The 16,510-nt window shown below is 43.4% G+C and overlaps 1 pseudogene; it reads right to left on the bottom strand.

Annotated features, from left to right (window-relative positions):
• Positions 1-574: 574 nt before the first annotated feature.
• Positions 575-15,905, bottom strand: LOC112224125 (annotated as a pseudogene).
• Between the last annotated feature and the right edge of the window lie 605 nt (positions 15,906-16,510).

Here is a 16,510-nt window from a genome sequence, read left to right as displayed (position 1 = left end):
TCTGTCTGTCTCGTCCCAACACATTCATTACTATGGGACAGCTGGAGATCGAATTTGAATATTGAAACAATATTGCAAATGTCGGAGAGACAGCAAGGTTTATTCAAATCTCTGCTGTTGAAAACTAAATCTTAGTCTGAAAGAAATGATAATATCTAGATGCTTTTTATAGTGAAGATCAAGTTTATAAATTGCCTGGCTGGGCTGATGAGACAGTGGATTGCACAGTCAGATGTGGAATAGACACCGGCTGGCATGCGATTATAACCAATCAGCATTTAGGATTAGACCCACCCGTTGTATAATATATAGATAACCAACACATGTGGCATTTTTAAACATTTGTAAAAAAATAATTGGTTATAAATATGATCTTAATAATTGTATCGGTAGAGATATTATATTTTTACACTGTGAATCCCTCATAAGCAGGTGCGTGTAGGGTTGCACAATCCTATGTTTTCCAGAAGTCTGGAAGATTCCTGGAATCAGGAAGAAATAAGCAGGACACCAAGAATCCTCCAACCAGGATATCTTTTGGGTGGAAAGTTACTGTCATTTTTCAATCCTAGGCCTATGTCATAGTCACCTTCGACATCGGGGCTGAGGTAGTGTCTGTGGTTCCGCTGATGGTTATCTTCTCCCAGGGCAGGAAGAAGATGACGCGTCCGTCGCTGGTGGCTGGGTCCAGGAGACCCATGTTGTCTGGACTGAAGGTAGGGGGCAGGGGTGTGGTGGAGGGGGGAGTGGTGGAGGCAGAGGGGAGGAAGCAAACAAGAAGACTACATTAACCTTTGGTCTGCTGGGGGGCGTGAGAGGGCCAACTGGGGGACACCCCATAATCAGGCTCCTGTCAACTCTCTTTCCAGGAGATTAATTCTGCTGGTTTCAATCCCAGCTATGCCGCTGCTCCGGTATAGTTCCAGCCACACCATAGTCCACATATTGTCCTGTTTAAAACACATGCACACGGTACTGACTCAATTTAATACAGGAAACAGTGGAGGGGTAGAGGTGGCAAGGGGGGGGTAGCTTTGTTCCACAGTGAACACAAATAACATGCATCATCAAGAAAACCAGCACTGAGTAGGGACGAAGTCAATTCGCAACAGCATCACAGGAAAGTCTGGTTGAGTAGGCCAAAAGCTCTCTTCAAAAATCGGAATTCATCTGGAGATAAACGGCATACAATGCCATCTGTTTGCTTGATTTCACTCTTCGAAAATGGGCTCGTCGACCTAACAGGAAGTGTGAAGATACACAAAAGGACCTGATGCTCCTGAACAGAGCCCCTCAGCAGTAAGTACCTGTTCTGAACCATCCATGCAAGAGCTTCTTTAATCTTAAAGAGTACCTATGTTTTGTCCTGGCTGTCCCTGTCTCCGTGGCTCAGCCGAAGGTGCTAATGAATTGATCAGGCAGGCGCTAATGATGCAGTGATGCAGGGGGGGGGGATGTGACAGAGACGGAAGGGGGCGTCGTTTGTTACCTGTAATAGCCCGGGATGACGATGTGCACCCCAGCACTGGGCTGATAGATGTTGGGGTTCTTCTGATCATCCATTTTCCGCAGTGCGTCGGTAAAAGGTCCCGTGGCATTGATAACACATTTGGCTCTGACATCAAATTCCTGCCCTATGAAAGAAAACAGCATCAATCATCAGGAGCCATTCATCTGTACCCAGTGACAACCGGGATTATTAATTTATCAGCCGACACCCCTTCCGTAATAGAGTGGCTCGCGTGTGTCCATGGGAGACTTCAGAGGATTGTAATTAATAGGAAACAGACACACCTAATTTCCCTCTCGCCTCTTTGTGTCAAAGTGCAGCCCAAGAGGCAGTGTGTGAGGGAGTGCTTTTAATGTGCACAGGGAAATGTATGTGTCCCAAATGGCATCCTTTCCACTATTAAGATAAGTACTTTTGGTCAGAAGTAGTGCACTATATATGGCTAAGGTTACCATTTGGGATGCAGGCAATGTTTGTTAATATGCTGCCTGATGTTGACGAGCCTTTATAATGGGGCACATATCAAAGGTAGCATGATGAAACTAAATGATCTGTTTTGACAACGGCTTGAATGATGGACCATCCTCCTAATTTGACTTGTGTCCAAATGAAAGCAGAGACATTTACCTCTGACATAAAAATGACATTTTGTTAGAATTTAAAGCAAAATACTGATTCAATGTGTTCCTAGTAGCACTTTCCTTGGGAGGTCTCTCTCTCTCATAAACGAAAGTGAAATGTTTATTCCTCTTCTTCAGAAGGAAAGAAAGAAAAGCACCACTTCCATCTTTCAAAACATGAGGGGGCAGTCATGTATTGAGATCCTCAAATCTTGGTTACTCATGAAACCCATCTGTTCCCCTTACAGCTTTATTCCTCCAAAGCCATTCCTATGCATGACATTTAAAAGGTAAGTAAGGCCATTTGGAGAACGCTCATTCCGTATTACATTGCTAGCAGATCTGAAAGAGCCCTTTACACCATAAAACCCTTATAAAATATTAAAGCCCCACATTAGATGTGCTATGACTATGTGCAAAATAGCCCTGATTAACAGGGCTCCCTAACAGGCAGGCTCTGAGCGTTAGCGCCTCGTGGTGAGTGCTAGGGAGCAGGGAGGAAGAAGCAGCGGCTTTGTAGCTGTAGTTTTACCTGTGATCACGTCCCTGCAACGCACTCCACAGACCCTCTCCGTGCCCATCTGAGGATCTGCCCTCTTCAGTAGGTGCACCACTTCAGTGTAATTGGCTATGGCAGCCCTATACCTGGCAGCAGTGAGGGCGATGGCGAGATTCATTCGAGCATCGTCGTGTTGTCCTGCAGCAGGGGGACAGGAACAGGGGAGCGGATGTGAGTCACCCCCAGCCTGTGACTGGTGGTATGGAAGTGTGTCGGAACCGATATGTCACATCTGTCCCTGTCACTTTGTATCAGTGGGATGGCTGCTCTGGCCACACAAGGAGGACACTTAAAGCCACAGTGGGCCTTTGGCCTGTGTGTGCAGTGGGGTCCGCGTGCCCTGACCTCCCCAACACCCGTTCCCCTGCACTGGGCTAGGGGGCTCCACAAGAAGAGCAGCAGGCTGAGCTCAGGGAGCTGGGCTCAAAGTGTTAAACCCACCAAGTTGAGGGCTAGGAGTTTACTAACCTGTTCTTTGAAAGCCCATGACTATTTTTATACACACGCACTGCATGAGACCACAAGTGTGCCGTCACTGCCTGCAAGCATGACACTCATTTTGTTACAGGAAACATAATCACTATAATATGTGTGCTTCACACACGTTGTTCCCGATTTAATAGGCACCTCAGTTAGGAAACGCAGGATACTAGGTCAAGTGAGGATAGACTCAACTTAAAAATCTATCACTAATACTGCTCCCTTTCAAATGGGTGAAAAACAGGGGGGTGATAATGGTAGTGATAATTGCAAAAGAATAATTCGCAATGTCCCTGGTAGCCATGCTCTCCAATACATCAGCATCAGGAGCGGGATTCTGACAGGGACGGATTCTCTTTGTAAAGCAGAAGATCCCTCCTCAGATTCCTTTTAATGAAGAGAGGAATCTGGTATGAAGATGTATGGATGAATCCCTCTCTGGCTTGAGAATATACCCAGATCTATGTTCAAGAGTCAGCAGGTCATACATTCTGTCATTTAAATGAAAGGGTCTAAAAGGTGACAAATGAACAAAGCCCGGTTTCATTAGAAAGGGCTTCTTATGTACGTCTTTGAAGATTTATCGCTGGGAAATCTGTTGGTTTATAGTAGAGAAGAGGATAGAGATGATGAATCACTTTTAATGTTGGTGTCTTGGATTACTTTCTTTCTGTTTGTTTTTACCAGGTCGGGGTTCAAGTCCTCATTGTTGGCCTTGAGGAGGAGAGAAGGTTGCTACTTTGCAGGAATGAGCAGGTTCCTTTGTGCCCTGATTTATTTGCGGTTTGAACGACCAGAGGCTAGGTAACTGGTAGGCTCTGCTGGTTAATGCTACCGCATGCTCCGAGCCATTCCACCACAAAGAAAAAGAAATAAACTGGAAACAAAAAAGTAAAACACAAGAAAACATCAGATTTAAAGGCCACATTTTAGAATGAATTATATACAAGAGTATGCACCCAGCCATGATGTATTAGAAAGACCATAGTATTCCCTTCCAAATCTCTGTGGGCTGAATATGACCATTAGAGTGTATGGTTGGCTAACATGCACTGTGCTGTGGATGTACACAGCAAATCAGATACTTAGGGGCTAGAGTCAGTGTGTCTCATCCCGGATGATTGTTGAGCCCCCTGCTGACCTCTAACCTCATGATTCACAGTTCGCCACTATGTGCCTGTCTCTGCTGCCTGTCACAAATTAGCAGCGCCCAGATTAGAGCTACACCCATCACAATGTTAAAATAATCTGATTACAGACCACATTCATCACAATGTTCAATGTGATTTCATTCCAGTTGAAATCAGATGGTGTAACAAGGGATTATTACCATGGCACACTAATGACAATGGGATTATAATCTGATAATCATAACGATGCTAATAATGATAACATGTAACACAAATAATCTGAGGATTAAAGCACAAGCCATCAATAGTGACCATAGGGCTCCGAGCGTCATGTCTCCCAGTTGAGTGGAGGCCCAGCCCCCTCCCTTAAAGCCCCTACCTCCTCCTCCACTGTAATCCGCGCCTCCTGGAGGTAGAACACTCATTGGAGTGAGAGGAACTCCACGGCTGGACAAAATGCTGCAAAATGACAGGGACAATAATGACAATGAATTTCATGTCTCCCAGTCATGAGAGAGAGATGCTTGGCTGGGCTGACTTGTCCAATTAAATTGTTGCAGGTACAGCGGGGGACACAGTTATTATCCCAGACGCTTCTGTGAATTACTCCTCTGGCTAAAGGAGAGGAGGGCAATGAAGGGAGGAGAGATAAATACACACAAAGAGACTGTATTTCCTCAAAAAATGCATGTGAAAATGATGAAGTGTAAAAATTGTTATATATCACCTTATCACAGCTATACTGTAATTCTGCGTAGGATATAATACTATTCACTCCCATCAAATTTGAAATAGATCCATTTCAATTTGAATATTTTGATCTGTAGCTCATCATGTGTGTGTGTGTGTTGTTTCACAATATATTTAGTAATTTCTGACCAAACCGTATACATTTGTCATGACTCCATAATCTAAGGCATGTCTACATGTTGAAACTATGTGAATATGATGGCTTGAGGAATCCTGAGGAGATGAACTGAAGCAATCAAAGACCAAACCCCAAGAAGCAAGGTCAGCTTTAAAAATGTAATTCCCATAATAGTCCCCAATTGAATAATGGAATTTAAAACAAATGACAGCTTGAGGGAAAAAGTGTATAAACTAACACATACAATACAACATAATATTTCAATCCAAGTCTTTGTGGCTTTTAATTTTCTGTCTTCTCCCAAAACAATCTGATATTTAGAAAACGTATTGTTTTTTAAAAATATATAAAATCATATTAGCTATTTTTCCATTGAAAAAACAAATATAAATAGCTTGAGCATAATGCCCCCTCTCCCACTTACTTCTGCTAAATGAGTAAGGCTGACAGATCACTGCTCAGATCGCAGACACATTCCCTTAGAAATATGTTGCCTTTTTGCAGTACATGGGAATCCACATATCCTCAAATGTTAAATGAATTCTGACAGATAGCCTGGAGAAACCAAGTTGGGAGTTTGAGGCTACGGAGGAGACCTTGAGTAAACAGGACATGCTATGTACACCCTGGCTAACAATCAACATATGCTTTGTTTTTCTGATGCCAACACGAGGCACGTTTAGCCTGGAGAAAGATTTGGTCCTGGGACTGGTTGGAACTAACAAGGGAATGCCTACTGGCTATTTTCTGCTTTAAGCCATGTTATTTCTCATTTGTTTACGCTCACATAGCCAGGCCAGCAATTACATTGCTGTGCATGAAAAGGGTTATTTCTACGAGGGAACCCGAAAAGGCCAAAGATTAAGGAGGGAAGAGAATAATAAAGATAAAATAACATATAATATGTTCTATATGGGACTACATCATATATGTTAGCGTGACAGAAATATCTATATATTTTTTAATGGATTCTTAGTGAAAAAAAGGGCCTTTTTTGCACATAGAACTGATTGGACCACTGAGTTGAAATGGTTTGCAGCTTGCCGTCAGAGTAGACAATGGCTCCCAGCAGTTTGTCCCTCTTCAACATAGGAAAGAGCTCCAGAATCCTTGGTCTTGCTGAGGATGTAGCTGCTCTTCAAGCACTGGGATCCAGCCACCAGGTCGTACATCTTGATCTCTGCCCAGTGGTAGGGCAGCTGCCACCACCTTTCACATGCAGTGGAAAAGGTACAATTAAAGGGGAAATAAACCATTTTAACCTCTTATTCACTATCTCCAGCACCATACACTCTTCGAAAAAAGGGTTCCAAAAGGGTTCTTCGGCTGTCTCCATAGGAGAACCCTTTTTGTTCCAGGTAGAACCCTTTTGGGTTCTACACTGAACCCAAAAGGGTTCTACCTGGAACCAAAAGGGTTCTTAAAATTCTACACATTTCTCATGGGGCAAAGAGAACTGCAGTTTTATAGGTTTTCTAATGTTATCATACACATTTTGCCATGAGACTGAGAGAAAATGTTGCTGTGTTACAGCACATTTCCTGTAATTATACACATTTTGCCATGAATCCGAGAGAACATTAAGCATTTTTAAAGCGAATTAAAGCTTAAATGTGGGTGCTGACAGATAAAAGCACTGGGTTATTGCTAAATGAACAAAATAAGTAGGCAGTGGCATGGTGCATGTAGCCATAGAAACACAGTGACATGCCTCAATGCGGTCATATTCATGGCTTTTTGGGGGTGTGGCTTTCAGTTAGTTATTTTTGGCCACCCATCCCATGAGAGTGAATGTCATTACAGTTCATCTGAATGTCATTCCAGTGCACTGCTTGCTATGAATTCTATCTCATGGTGTTTTGCATGTTTTTGCTCAATCTGATTGGGTGCCTTCCCGGCTGGTACTACATATGTGAAACAGGCGCATTTCTACTTTCTGTAATCAAAAAGATCATTAGAAAAGGTCATAAGAAAGTGCCTCTTGATGATGTCATCAAATCCAGATGATTTACTATGAATCTATTAGGTATCATTCTGTACATGTCAAATAAACAACTAATAACACATTATGAGCTTTATGGATTACAATGGAATTCGGAAGGTAGGTTGGTGTAAAATGGGCACTCCTGTGTGTGATGGATATAGGGTTTGTGTTGGCATGATGAATTACGCAATGCATGGCAGAGCACTGGAAGCCAATAGAGATTTCCCACACCCTTCAGTAATGAGGCACACCTGTACACTCCTTTAAATACCAGAGACGGATCTTAAATGTCATGTGCAATTAACGCTCATGATACCAGGCAGCACCAATCAAATCAAGCCCCTAAGTTCACACAAGGCTCAGAGAGCCGGGGTGAGATGGTAAGATGGTGATCAGAGAACGGTGGACCATCAGCCATTTTACCCTCACCCACGATGGACCTCTCTTAAAGTTTATTGTCATTCAGCTGAACTTGTCTCCATCTTCAAAAACCCCATGTCTTTACCGAGGAAAAGGTTTACTGATTCATGTGGTATTTTCGGTGGTGTACGTAGTGAGAAACTGTCTAAGATGCTGAGATGGGAGGGTGTCCTTACGATATCCAGAAGGTTGGAACGCTAATGCAGTGCTTCCTTCACCATCATATACTGGAGGAGAAAAGAGGGTACAAAAATATTTCCAGGGAATAAAATCATAGTACAAGCTCAATCATATCCACATAGCCCTTTCTGAAGCCTGGTTCAAAAATGTTTCTCTCAATCCTAATTCAATAGTACTGAGGTAACCTTAGAAAAAATACTGAAATACACTGACTCCTATCAGAGTAGCTTATGTAACCATGTGAATCAATAACCATTTAATACATTTATGCTAGTGGAGTCCTATGAAATAACGTAAGGTCAATGTTTTTCTTGAAAAAAAAAATATATATATATATATATATATTTTTTTTTTCTCAAGATATATACACTGCTCAAAAAAATAAAGGGAACACTAAAATAACACATCCTTGATCTGAATGAATGAAATATTCTTATTAAATACTTTTTTCTTTACATAGTTGAATGTGCTGACAACAGAATCACTCAACAATTATCAATGGAAATCAAATTTATCAGCCCATGGAGGTCTGGATTTGGAGTCACACTCAAAATTAAAGTGGAAAACCACACTATAGGCTGATCCAACTTTGATGTAATGTCCTTAAAACAAGTCAAAATGAGGCTCAGTAGTGTGTGTGGCCTCCACGTGCCTGTATGACCTCCCTACAACGCCTGGGCATGCTCCTGATGAGGTGGCCTCTTGGTCTCCTGAGGGATCTCCTCCCAGACCTGGACTGAAGCATCCGCCAACTCCTGGACAGTCTGTGGTGCAATGTGGCGTTGGTGGATGGAGCGAGACATGATGTCCCAGATGTGCTCAATTGGATTCAGGTCTGGGGAACGGGCGGGCCAGTCCATAGCATCAATGCCTTCCTCTTGCAGGAACTGCTGACACACTCCAGCCACATGAGGTCTAGCATTGTCTTGCATTAGGAGGAACCCAGGGCCAACCGCACCAGCATATGGACTCACAAGGGGTCTGAGGATCTCATCTCGGTACCTAATGGCAGTCAGGCTACATCTGGCGAGCACATGGAGGGCTGTGCGGCCCCCAAAGAAATGCCACCCCACACCATGACTGACCCACCGCCAAACCGGTCATGCTGGAGGATGTTGCAGGCAGCAGAACCTTCTCCACGGCGTCTCCAGACTATCACGTCTGTCACATGTGCTCAGTGTGAACCTGCTTTCATCTGTGAAGAGCACAGGGCGCCAGTGGCGAATTTGCCAATCTTGGTGTTCTCTGGCAAATGCCAAACATCCTGCACGGTGTTGGGCTGTAAGCACAACCCCCACATGTGGACGTCGGGCCCTCATACCACCCTCATGGAGTCTGTTTCTGACCGTTTGAGCAGACACATGCACATTTGTGGCCTGCTGGCGGTCATTTTGCAGGGCTCTGACAGTGCTCTTCCTGCTCCTCCTTGCACAAAGGCGGAGGTAGCGGTCCTGCTGCTGGGTTGTTGCCCTCCTATGGCCTCCTCCACGTCTCCTGATGTACTGGCCTGTCTCCTGGTAGCGCCTCCATGCTCTGGACACTACGCTGACAGACACAGCAAACCTTCTTGCCACATCTCGCATTGATGTGCCATCCTGGATGAGCTGCACTATCTGAGCCACTTGTGTGGGTTGTAGACTCCGTCTCATGCTACCACTAGAGTGAAAGCACCGCCAGCATTCAAAAGTGACCAAAACATCAGCCAGGAAGCATAGGAACTGAGAAGTGGTCTGTGGTCCCCACCTGCAGAACCACTCCTTTATTGGGGGTGTCTTGCTAAATGCCTATAATTTCCACCTGTTGTCTATTCCATTTGCTCAACAGCATGTGACATTTATTGTCAATCAGTGTTGCTTCCTAAGTGGGCAGTTTGATTTCACAGAAGTGTGATTGACTTGGAGTTACATTGTGTTGTTTAAGTGTTCCCTTTATTTTTTTGAGCAGTGTATATATATATAAAAATGGGTAATGTCTTGTTAGGTCAGGGATTTAAATAGTATAATGGTGATTAATTGTTTATTCGTTTATTAGTAGAAACATGTCAAGTTATTGTTGTCACGGATGACCAAAGTTGCCAGCCCAAAACAAATACGGAATGGCATTGCCTTCATTCTTTTGCTTTCCGTTTCCTCCCTGGCATGTAGAGTAGGTGAGAAGCCTGTACTTTGCTACACTGCTGCTGACTTTGCAGTTACGTTTCCTGCAATCACACTAATTGGCCCCTTCTCCAGCTCACCTCCAAGACCCCAGCATGTTCATACAGATAGGAAAATAAGACTCCCAGAGAAAACACAGGCCTAAAATAATGAGATTCTTCAAGTGCTCTGAAATGTAACAGAAAACTGTGACATTTGAGTTTGAACCTGGGTGTCTCTTCTTAACAATACATCGACAAAAAGAACACCTAAATGCTTTATTCCTCCCATTACTCTGATATAATTTTCCTGTATTAGCCTAATTCCCGTCTTGATAATGACAGGGGGGCACTAGTTACTCCTTCCTCTCTTTCCAAGTTGTAGGAATTCTTTGAAATAACTTTGAAATAAAAATCACAGACAGTAACTCAAAGAGAGCATGTCAAGACTTCTTCTGAATGAAAAATGATCACGGAGGGTAAATAAAGCAATATGACCAGACGGACCAGGAATTCACCGGATAAGTGTCAGCTGCAGAGAAAAAATGAAGCATTTACCTGTTCGTAATCTAATTTCACGATGGCTTTCTGTAGATATCGGACTCCTCCGTGAATGAGCTTGGTGCTCCGGCTGCTGGTCCCAGATGAGAAATCGTCTCGCTCCACCAGGGCAGTTTTAAGATCTGACAGAGGGAAGGGAACCAAGGCAACAGATCAACAGCAAGCTGATATGTGGCTACTTATTGTCCCAAATGTTTAGAATACATCACATATTATTTTCATATGAATGTCCTTCTGTTGTAATAATTCATGATTGGAGACATTTTGTGCAGGCACACATATTCCATTGGGGAAAAAACGCCAAGCATTTTCATAATTCTTCACTGTGTGAACCATAAAAATGAGTAAAAAAGGTTTCGATAATAATTCAAGGACCCAACAAGTAAAGAAGAAAAATATATATTTTTTAATTTAAAAAAGAATCTATGCATTTTACTTTGTCGTGTTTTTGTCAATATATCGTTATCTAAAATGAAAGTAGGTCTATATTGCAGAAGAAATTGTCTGGCTTCCATAAAATGATTTAACATTGAAACCGCTCGTCACTCCCACCATTAGAGGCTTGTGTTCTGTCCCTGACGGATAAACACTGTAAATCCCAATTTTGAAAAGAAGAAAGGGAAAGTAAAAGTGGATTAGGAAAGGGGGATGAGGCGGGGGGTTCCACCCCCCACCCCCCCTATTTCACCATTAGACAGTCAAAATGGGTAAAGGAGAAAAACAGCTTAAAGAAACCTCTAACCAGCAGCATAGATAATTGATTTAGGATGTAATGGTAACTGCAAGAGGAACCCTCATCAGGGGGAACAAAAGAGACATCTTTACATTTTTGGTGAGTGGACTTTGCCCCCTGGTCTTTTCCAGGGAAACGTCCTCCAAGTCCTATTAGCTATTCTGCAGTTCCATCCTCTGGAGCTGGCCTCTGAAGCGCCTTACAGTCTGAGCTCCAGGGAGACGGCTTGGAGGCAGCTTCAGCACAATGACTAGGAGGTTATGCAACATCAGGATGGAGAATATCCCCCCACCCGATGCTGTGAGGGGGGACTGGAACAAAAGTGTGCCGCCACTCAAAATCCCTGCAAAATGTGGTTACGAACTGCATCTGTGGTGCTAGCTGAATAAATCGGATTCGTCAGAATTAAGAGAGAGAACATGTGAGAGTAATCAAAATAGTTTTTCCTTAATAGTGTGTGATATCCACAATGAAGTGTTCATAGTTTATGTACTAGTAGAGAAATCAGACTATTTCACGATCAAATCACGAGCCCAGAATATTGGCTGTTGATGAAACCCTAAAAGATTATGTACACAGTGCATTTGCAAAGTATTCAGACCTCTTGACTTTTTCAACATTTTGTTACATTACAGCCTTATTCTAAAATGTATTAAATCGTTTTTTCCCCTCATCACACAATACCACATAATGACAAAGCAAAAACAGGTTTATATACATATATTTTTTTGCAAATGTATATAAAACAAATAATAACAATACTGCGTTTACATAAGTATTCTGATCCTTTACTCAGCAGTTTGTTGAAGTACATTTGGCAGCGATTACAGTCTCGAGTTTTCTTGCGTATGATATTACAAGCTTGGCACACCTGTTTCTCCCATTCTTCTCTGCAGATCCTCTCAAGCTCTGTCAGGTTGGATAGGGAGCATCGCTTCACAGCTATTTCCAGAGATGTTCGATCGGGTTCAATAGCGGGCTCTGGCTTGACCACTCAAGGACAGTCAGAGAGTTGTCCCGAAGCCACTCTTGCGTTGTCTTGGCTGTGTGCATAGGGGCGTGGTCCTGTTGGAAGGGGATCCTTCACCTCAGTCTGAAGTCCTGAGAGCTCTGGAGCAGGTTTTCATCAAGGATCTCTCTGTTCTTTGCTCTGTTCCTCTTTACCTCGGTCCTGACTAGTTTCCCAGTCCCTGCTGCCAAAAAAATATCCCCACAGCATGATGCAGCCACCACCTAGCTTCAACATAGGGATGGTGCCAGGTTTCCTCCAGATGTGACACTTGGCTTTCAGGCCAAAGAGTTCAATCTTGGTTTCATCAGACCAGAGAATCTAGTTTCTTGTGTCTGAGAGTCCTTTAGGTGCCTTTTGGCAAACTCCAAGTGGGCTGTCATGTGCCTTACTGAGGAGTGACTTCCATCTGGCAGAGATGGTTGTCCTTCTGGAAGCTTCTCCCATCTCCACAGAGGAACTCTGGAGCTCTATTCCCAGATCTGTGCCTCGACACAATCCTGTCTCGGAGCTCTACAGACAATCCCTCTGGTTTGGTTTTTGCTCGGACATGCACTGTCAACTGTGGGACCTTATATAGACAGGTGTGTGCCTTTCCAAATCATGTCCAATCAATCGAATTTACCACAGGTGGACTCCAATCAAGTTGTAGAAACATCTCAAGGATGATCAATGGAAACAGGATGTACCTGAGCTCAATTTCGAGTCTCATAGCAAAGAGTCTGAAAACTTATGTAAATAAGGTATTTCTGTTTCTTATTTTGTAAATATTTGCAAACATTCTAAAAACCTGTTTTCACTTTGTCATTATGAGGTATTGTGTTTAGATTGATGAGGAAATGTGTTTATTTAATCCATTTTAGAATAAGGCTGTAACGTAACAAAATGTGGAACAAGTCAAGGGGTCTGAATACTTTCCGAATGCACTGTACATAGTATAGTATAGCCTATAAAATAGTAGCCTTCCTAATACTGAGGTTACACCACCCCCTTTTGCCCTCAGAACAGCCTCAATTCGTCGGGCATGGACTCTACAAGGTGTCAAAAGCGTTCCACAGGGTTTCTGGCCCATGTTGACTCCAATGCTTCCCACTGTTGTGCCGAGTTGGCTGGTAGTGGATCTCTACTCCAAATAGCTCGTTCCATCTCATCCCCACAGATGCTCAATTGGATTGAGATCTAGTGACGGAGCAGGCCACTGTAGTTAGCTAAATTCACTGTCATGTTCGTGGAAGCATTCCTGGACAATCCTAGCCTTGTGGCATGGGGCATTATCCGGCTGAAAAAAATCAATTTGTAGATGGATACACTGCTGTGAATGAGGGATGCTCCTGATCGTCAATGATGTTCAGATATTCAAATGTTGCCTCACTTTTAACAAGCGGCCTAATGTGTGCCATTAAAACACACCCCACACAATCACACCACCACCAGCCTGCAATATTGACACATGGCATGATGGATGCGTGTTCTCATGTGGTTTCCTCCATACCCAAGTCCTACCATCAGCGTAAAACAACAGGAACCGGGATTCATCAGACCAGGCAATGTTTTCCCAATTCTTCACTGTCCAGTGTTTTCGTTCCTTAGCCCACTGCAACCACAGTTTCATGTTTTTTTGCTGAAAGAAGTGGAACTCTGTAAGGTCGTCGTCTGCCATATCCCATTCGTGTCAAGGTATGACGGGTTGTGCATTCTTTTATGGGTCTTTGGGCGCCAACGTTGTACTGGACTGTCAGTTGACTAACTGTAGCCCGTCTGTTGCTCTGCACTTTTTGTGTCAGCCTCCTTTGTCTTTTCATCAATGACCTGTTTTTCGACCACTGGCCTGCCGTTGGCTGGATGTACTTTTGGGTGGTGGACCATTCTTGATACACACAGGAAACTGTTGAGCGTGAAAAATCCGGCAGCATTGCAGTTATTGACACAAACTGGTGCGCCTGGCACCTACTACCATACCCCATTCAAAGGCAATTAAATATTTTGTCTTGCCCGTTCACCTGTCTGAATGGCACACATTCAAAATCCATGTGTCAATTGTCTCAAAGCTTAAAAATCCTTCTTTAACCTGTCTCCTCCCCTTCATCTTCACTGATTGAACAGGCCTTAACAGATGACATCAATAAGGGATCATAGCTTTCAGCTGGATTCACTTGGTCAATCTACACTATATATACAAATGTATGTGGACACCCCTTCAAATGAGTGGATTCGGCTCTTTCAGCCAAACCCGTTGCTGACAGGTGTATAAAATCGAGCACACAGCCATGCAATCTCCATAGACAAATATTGGCAATAGAATGGCCTGACTGAAGAGCTCAGTGACTTTCAACGTGGCACCGTCATAGGATGCCAACTTTCCAACAAGCCAGTTTGTCAAATTTCTGCCCTGCTAGAGCTGCCCGGGTCAACTGTAAGTGCTGTTATTGTGAAGTGGAAATGTCTAGGAGCAACAACGGCTTACAGAACGGGACCGCCGAGTTCTGAAGCGCGTAAAAATCCTGTGTCCTCGGTTGTAACACTCCAAACTTCCTCTGGAAGCAACGTCAGCACATGAACTGTTCGTTGGAGCTTCATGCAATGGGTTTCCATGGCCGAACAGCCGCACACAAGCCTATGATCACCATGCACAATGCCAAGAATCGGCTGGAGTGGTGTAAAGCTCACCGCCATTGGACTCTGGAGCGTTCTCTGGAGTGATGAATCACGCTTCACCATCTGGCAGTCCAATGGATGAATCTGGGTTTGGTGGATGCCAGGCTAATGCTACCTGCCTCAATGCATAGTGTCAAATGAGGAGGAATTAATGGTCTGGGGCTGTTTTTCATGGTTTGGGCTAGGCTCCTTAGTTCCAGTGAAGGGAAATCTCAATGCTACAGCATACAATGACATTCTACACAATTATGTACTTCCAACTTTGTGGCAACAGTTTGGGGAAGGCCCTTTCCTGTTTCAGTATGACAATGGCCCCGTGCACAAAGCGAGGTCCATACAGAAATGGTTTGTTGAGATCGGTGTGGAAGAACTTGACTGACCTGCACAGAGCCCTGACCTCAACCCCATCAAACACCTTTGGGATGAATTGGACTCCCAGACTACGAGCAAGGCCCAATCGCCAAACATCAGTGCACAACCTCATTAATGCTCTTGTGGCTGAATGGAAGCAAGTCCCCGCAGCAATGTTCTAAAATCGAATGAAAAGCCTTCCCAGTAGAGTGGAGGCTGTTATATCAGCATAGGGGGGACCAACTCCATATTAATGCCCATGATTTGGAAAGAGATGTTTGACTAGCAGGTGTCCACATACTTTTGGTCATGTAGTGTATGTCATGGAAAGAGCTGATGTTCCTAATGTTTTGTACACTCAGTGTAAATTCCGGCCTTGCTTCAAAGCCAGCAGTTGGCCTATCCTGTGTGCTGCAAATAAATGATCCACATGCAAAAGAAACGCAAGGAATGGACAGATAAAGCATTAGGAACAACTGGTAGACTGCAAGTGACAAAGACTGCAAAAGGCAGCTTATTCCGTGTCACAGCGTCTAAGGCACAATCTAAGCATGTGGCTCCTCCCCCCACAATGAGCACATCAAACTCCTGGTTGTTGGGCAAGGCCGTTAGCTGGGCTTGCCTGGATGGGAGCTCGTCTTGGAGGGCCACGTTCGGCAGTTCAACGAGAGTCGGGCCTAGACCATCAGCACAAACAAACCAGTCATCCATTTCATTGTCATATGACTCCAGGGGACAGTGCATGTGAATAAATGTACTTCATTAGTATGTATATGTCTTCACATTCTTTATGATGGATTTTGTAAAAAATAAACCATGTATTATCTGTGGGAAAAAATGGCAGCCACCACGAAGGAATAAAAAAATAATAAATAACATGCTGATTCATAATAAACCCTATACCCCACCCCATTTCCAAATATTGTCTTTTGAGATTAATGACAAAACCTGCATGCCACATGCCTATGTGTTAAGATAACTTTGTAGAGTACAAAAAATATATTGCAGAGAAACTAATAAAGAAAAGCTAATACAGAAGCCTAAATACACTAAAAGTATTGATAGTATGGTACAGTAACATTAAGTACAGCCAGATTATCTACAACAGAACAAACAGACAAAACACTGCAGGAGAGGTCACTCAAAGGTCACTCAAAGGTCATCAGTAAAGAGATGTGAAGAACTAGCCTAATTTCTTAGCAGCATGCATAATGAGTGACATTTTATATAAACTGCTTAGAAGTTGCTTACCCATTAATAGTTTGGGATGATGACAATGAGCAAAATGGCATTATAACAAATAAAGAATAAGCAAA

Source organism: Oncorhynchus tshawytscha, linkage group LG03, assembly GCF_018296145.1.
Source record: "Oncorhynchus tshawytscha isolate Ot180627B linkage group LG03, Otsh_v2.0, whole genome shotgun sequence".
NCBI classification, from domain to species: Eukaryota; Metazoa; Chordata; class Actinopteri; order Salmoniformes; family Salmonidae; genus Oncorhynchus; species Oncorhynchus tshawytscha.
The sequence above is the reverse complement of the archived record's forward strand: the minus strand, read 5'-3'. Positions and strand labels throughout refer to the sequence as shown.